Source organism: Scleropages formosus, chromosome 13 (assembly GCF_900964775.1).
Source record: "Scleropages formosus chromosome 13, fSclFor1.1, whole genome shotgun sequence".
NCBI lineage: Eukaryota > Metazoa > Chordata > Actinopteri > Osteoglossiformes > Osteoglossidae > Scleropages > Scleropages formosus.
In genome coordinates, this window is record NC_041818.1 from 24,496,875 (window position 1) to 24,503,427 (window position 6,553).

The following is a 6,553-nucleotide window of genomic DNA, read 5'->3' on the forward strand; positions in this document are numbered from 1 at the left end:
GCCTGCTGGATGGGGAAACAAATCCGGCCCCCTGCAGCCCAGTGCCGCGGACACACGCAGACGGGGCGGTCACCCCCCGACACCACCCACCCCCAGGCGTAGTCGTGCATTCCAAGCAGCTGAGTGCATCGAGAGTGCGGGAACGTGTCCTCCGGCACGAACACACACACCCTACAAGCTGAGCAGAGGACAAACCGCTCAGAGCGCTAACAGATCCACGGCGACGCGTCTGAGCAGAGTCCCAAAGTCCAGGGGGCGTCGCGCAAAATGGACTGAGACGCACATCCACAAACACATGCAGCATATACTGTAAATTCAGGATACCGCGGCGCTTTGCTCCGCATGGCCGACTGGGTCAAACGGCAGCCACCCAGGAAGCAGAGGTCCCCTTGTCTGCTGGTCTCCGGAACCTGTAATGGGATTTGAGATGAATGTTCCCATTGCAGGTTTGACACTGTCCGTAGCGTCATCTTTAGCACAACATCTGGCTGCGTCACTCCGGTGTCTGATGGGCGCAGGGCTTTAGGACCATCTGGCCAACAGGGAAGCAGATTTGTGGTTTTGGCTTCTTAAACGGAGAAGTTTACGCTTCGGTTTGTTTGTTCCAGAAGTCTTACAGTGAGCTCCATGTCAGCAGTGACGCGGGAACGAAAAAATTCTGCGGGGAAGGAGCCGGTTGGCCTGTGCGACTCTGAGCCCTTTGGCAGCTAAAGGTCGAGGGGTCATGAAGAATTGCGGCCAAGAAAGAAAAGGAGAAGAACCGGCGGGACTCACTTGCCGGGGGGACACACTGCGACCGAGGGAGACGCGCAAGGCTAATATTTTACAGCGCTCTAATACGTGCGCTTTTGAAATCGGACACATTCGGCGCCGTCGGTCTTTCGAACGACATCACCCTCTGTGATTTTTCATTACAGTCTCTAATGGAAAACCCAGGCGTGGCAACACAGCGGTCCCGTTCAATCACGTTCACAGTGTTCCAGTGAGGTAGGGGTCAGCCAGCTGCGGCGGGAAATAAATTGATTCCCGGAGTCCTTGGAGGTGGCCTTGTTTTGTTTAAAACACAGCGGGGGCATATGAGCTTCGCACAGCCCGCTGCAGCTGGGGGAGAGGAAGGTGGGAAGGTGGGAAGGTGAGCGGATCTCGAAATGGACGGGTGAGCGGCGCGTCGTCATGGCGGCGCTCTGCCGCAGCTTCCCGGGGCTCCGCGTTTCCGAGGCTTTCAACAGCCTCCGGTTTTGAGAACAGGGCAGAGTGTGGGAAACGGGCGATATTCAGGGGCAACGAACAAAGCAAAGTATCTAAACAGAGCGGCAAACAGGGAAGCGAGTGCCGCTATATGGAGGTCCTGGGGACAGTCTGGGCTCTAGGAGTAGAGTCACAGTGCCCTTCCCATCCTCAAGCCCACTTCTTCTCCCTGTGGCCCGTTTCTCTGTGGCACCGTGGTACCCTACACCGGCAAATTGTACTGTATCGTACTGTGTTATTAGGGTTCCTGAAGAGTACAAAAAATCTTAAAAAATCCTAATCAGAAAAATTTTGTTCTGCAGGATGTTTAGCAATTCCATTGCTGTGGACCAGCAACAGACCATAACCTACTGCTCTAATACCAACTAACCCTAACCACTAACCCTAACCCTATTCTGAACCCAACCCTAACCCCTAACTTAACCCTAAATGTAAACCCTTAGCCTAACCTCTAACCCTAATCCCTAACCCTAACCACTAATCCTATTCCAAACCCAACCCTAACCCTAAATGTAAACCCTTAGCCTAACCTCTAACCCTAACCCCTACCTCTAAACCCTAACCCTAACCACTAATCCTATTCCAAACCCAACCCTAACCCCTAACCCTAAATGTAAACCCTTAGCCTAACCTCTAACCCTAACTCTAACCCTAATCCCTAACCCTAACCCCTAACCTAACCCTAAATGCAAACCCTAACCCTAACTCTAACCCTAAACCTAACCCTAACTCCTATCTCTTACCCTTAACCTAACCCTTACTCTAACCTTAACCCTTAACCTCTGATGGACAGTTCTTTATCACCACAATGAACCTAAAAGTGAGAACCTACGAACTTTTGATGTCGGACCTCTCGCAAGTGGCACTGGTGACTCAAGTGAAGAAGCACAGAGTTCTTGCTGGAATGATCAGACCCTGAAGGAACTGCAGTGCAGATTCTTTGACCATCTTGTCTTAAACTTGATACAGGTAGCCACAGGAAGCCAATGAAGAAAGATGAGGAGGGGTGATGCATGGGGACATGTTGGTAGGTCAAACACAGCTCGTGCCGCAACGTCCTGGATCAGCTGCAGAGGCTGGAGGGTCAAGTCTGGAAGACCAGACAGAAGGAATTTGAAGAAGTCCAGGTGGGATATCAGTGTGGAGCACAGTGCAGTGTGAGACATGTGTCGATCCTGCAGCCAAAGAGTAGTTTACCTAAAATAAACAAATATGTTGTATTCTTGCCTGGTATACCCAGTGGCCCCTGGGGTCTTCGAGAAAAGGCCACAAAATTCTGTTGGATTACAAGCCCCTCCATCAAGACAAGCATAGCAAAAACCGTAAGCGGTCAGCATACTTTCAGCTGGCCGCTTACCATGACATTTTCTATTTCATATTACCGATTTTTTGTCAGCGTGTGTTCCGGCAGTTGTTTGACTTTTGCTTTATTAGACACTTAAAATTTTCCCATTTCCCCAACTGGTTTTGGGATTTTTTTTTTTTCCTGCCGTTTTGATTCTCAATGGATTAATTCTCTTTTCATTTGTTGGAATGATTTTGTTTTCTCCCGCGTTTGTGCATCAACTCCACCCGCTGTGGACAGTTGGGACGCGGTCCTGGTCTTGCCTCTAGCAAACAGAGAGGAGTCCTGCAAAGACAAGGCAGGCTTCTGTAGAACCTCACTGGGAAAAGGCTTCCAAAAGTCTCCTACAGCCAAAGCCCTTTTATTTAGAGCTCAACAAGCTGGCAATTCGAGTGACTTCCACAGCCGGCCCAAATACCCAGCACACGATTCCCCTCCAGCAGGACCCGGCGCCCGGCACACGTCCTCTGCCTTGCTTTATTTATACTTCTACCGCAGAGCCTCTCCTCTGCGGATCTGGCTGACAGCTCCCTGGTGGATGAAGTCGACACTTCCATCGTTCGCCTGCTGCGTTTGCAAAAACTGCAAACAAGATTGGAAACCAAAAATGTGTAGTACCCTGTGACGTTCTACTTCCAGGGATTCGCTTTCATCTGACGAGCGCTTTGGTGAAAAATGTTCCATGACAGCACAGAGCATCCTGGTGTGAAAAGATTCTCTTAACTGGTCATTTGGGACAAATGGGTTCCTTGTGAGTGTTCTGCCGAATAGGCACTTTTAACGGAAGCCCCTCGTGTAGCTTAACAATTGTACAGCTCTAGATCCAGTGAAACTCTTCAGGTCGGGCACTTTTCTAAAGGGTACAACGGAAGTCACCCTTCCTGGGATATGAAACCGGTAGGGAACTGCAAAACTGCAGCCTTTCAGATCGTGGATCAAGCGCGATGACACTGTGATGATGCAGCACAAAAATGTGTCAGTGTTTTACACAGTGCATTAACAGGCTTACACACACACACACACCTGTCCTGTAAGCCTGACCCCTGGATCCTCTCTCCTCCCACTGCACCACTGACACCAGGCTATTATTAGCATCATAACATCAGTGGCACCCTTTCCTTTCCTCCTGGGCGATCACCTTTCGCTGTGCTCCTTTGGCTCAATCGCCGAAAGTTTAAAATGTGTCCGGAGTTACACGGTATCAGACATCCGGGAGTTTGCCGCACTTGTACCAGGTTGTTTCCAGTAGAGCATATTTCCTTATTGACGGCACCAGTTTTTCAGTTGCTTCATTGATCCATTTAGCCGACACTTTTCTCCAAAGCAACTTACAGTGCTCAGATGCATACAGTCATTGACCCATTTCTACAGCTGGGCAATTTTACTGGACTAATTTAGGGTTAGTACCTTTCTCAAGAGTACTGCAGCTGGAGGTGAGATTTGGACGTGTGGCTCCAAAGGCAGCAGCTGGAAGCACTACGCTACTAGCTCTATCCTCTTCGATCCACAGTTTCACAGCTTTTATCAATAGTTCAGCGCTCTGCTCAAGGGCACTAAAGCAGGGTCTCTACTTGAGGTCAAAGGCACATCTGTAAGGACTAGAGAACCTCCTACCCCAATATCAGCTACGCTGGAGGAATGACAGAATGTTGACTAGGGAAATGACTGACTGCGGTATTTGAGTACCAAGTCAACATGAGCCCTCCTTGACAGGAAAGGGGTTATGCGAGTGGTTGTCTAAGGTCACCGACTTCTTCCCAGTGTCTTTGTGGACACTGGCAGGTTGACTTAACTTCTCAAGGCCAGGCTGGCTGGGATCAAATTGTTTTTGGATGTTAATAGGAAGATTCATCTCTCGAGCGTGTCCATCCTGTCCAGGTACCATCCTGCAGCTTAGGGTTCTACGTCTGAAGTGTCTGGAGGGGTCAAAGAGCTTGACAGCAGCTTCTCCGCACAGAAGAACCGCTACAGTTCCAGTTGATCTGCAGTCCTGCCATGAAGGAGAACAGTCCAGCGACTGCAACGGCAGGGGGCTGTAAATCAACCAAAAGTCTGCTGGACATCTCTGCCACAGGGTGCCTTGTTAGTTTGGAGCCTCCAAGGAGAGTGAGAAGAGAGAGCAGAAGCCATCAGGGGAAGATTCAGAGTACTTCATTTTACACCATTCCGCACCTTCTCTACTGGCAGCTGTTACTGGTCTTGGCTTCAGGGAAAGAGACACTGTGTTCGCCTATAATTGATAGAGCGCCAGACAGAAACCTATGCATAATATTTAATTAAAAATGCATTATTGAATATCCTCAGATATTTTTCCGATATTGTATTATATTTTATTATATTATATTAACACGGGGGTGTGGTGGCGCAGTGGGTTGGACCAGGTCCTGCTCTCCAGTGGGTCTGGGGTTCAAGCCCCGCTTGGGGTGCCTTGCGACGGACTGGCGTCCCGTCCTGGGTGTGTTCCCTCCCCCTCTGGCCTTACGCCCCTGTGTTCCCGGGTAGGCTCCGGTTCCCCGTGACCCCGTATGGGACAAGCGGTTCTGAAAATGTGTGTGTGTGTGTGTATTATATTTTATTATATTATATTAACACGGGGGTGTGGTGGCGCAGTGGGTTGGACCAGGTCCTGCTCTCCAGTGGGTCTGGGGTTCAAGCCCCGCTTGGGGTGCCTTGTGACGGACTGGTGCCCCGTCCGTGTCCCCTCCCCCTCCGGCCTTACGCCCTGTGTTGCCGGGTAGGCTCTGGTTCCCCATGACCCCGTATGGGACAAGCGGTATCAGAAAATGTGTGTGTGTATATTATATTATTCTTACTGACACCCTCAGATATTTTTCATGTTATTATTGCTTGCTACAGGGGTGGCAGGTGTTGTGATTACAGCTTCTGCCTCTAGAATTAAATGTTGCAAGTTTGAACCCTACTTCCTGCTGTATTATCCTTGGGCAAGGTGTTTACCCTGAATTACTCCAGTAAAAAGCATCTGGCTGTAAAGACTGGTAAGTCATAGGGAGAAGGAGAAAATCCATGGAGTGAAACTAGAATCCAGTCTGTTGATGTCTAAAGGTTCACTCTTTTGCCAGCAGGAAGAGGAACTGACAAGGCAGCCGGCATGATGTTATGAGCTCTTCTCCTGCTCACATACCACCTTACCTTACCTTACCTTACCTTACCTTACCGTGTCTCCAGCCAGCACACATTTTTTACACGTTTCCAACCTCGCCGGGCAGTGTGGCAGACGCAAGGGCAAGGTGGACATTCCAAGGATGTCTATAAAAAATAGCTAAAGTAGAGCTTTCTTCTGGGCCAAAGAAACAAAGGGAGTGAAATTCAAAAGGCCGCATCTCTGCCAAAATAAGCGTCTAAAAACACCACGCACGGGCTTTTCCACTTCCTGTAGGCAAAAGCAGAAAGGAGGGACGCAAGCTGTGTGTGGTGCTGAGGTGAGCATCCTTCATGGAAAATCGTTTAACATCAAGGAACAAACAGCAGCACCTGCGACACACTGGTAAACTCTGATGTGCCACAGTGAATATTCCAGAAATGTGCTTTAAGGTATCGGCAGAAACGTGCCTGCGGTGGCTCTCACCGAGAGGAGGTCGGAAGCAGAAATTTAAGCACCGGAAAACGCTGGAACGCCCAGGAAGTGCCTGTCACGACCACGCCCGCACCTCAGTTGACAACGCCTGACGATCACCAAGCACCTGACTCACCACAAACCCTTTAAAAGACCCTCCTCAGCTCCCATACCTTTGCGGAATCTTGTCTGAGACAACCATCCAATTGCGCCATGTCCCGCTCTCCTCCATCCCTTGTTTCCCGTCTCCGTTTTCCGGTTTTTGACCCTTTGCTTCGTCCCCTGATCACGTCCTTGGATCCTCGCTCCCACTCCGTCCACTGATCAATGAGAATTCACCTGCCCCCTCAGTACCAGATGAACGATCCTGCGCTTGGGTCCAACTA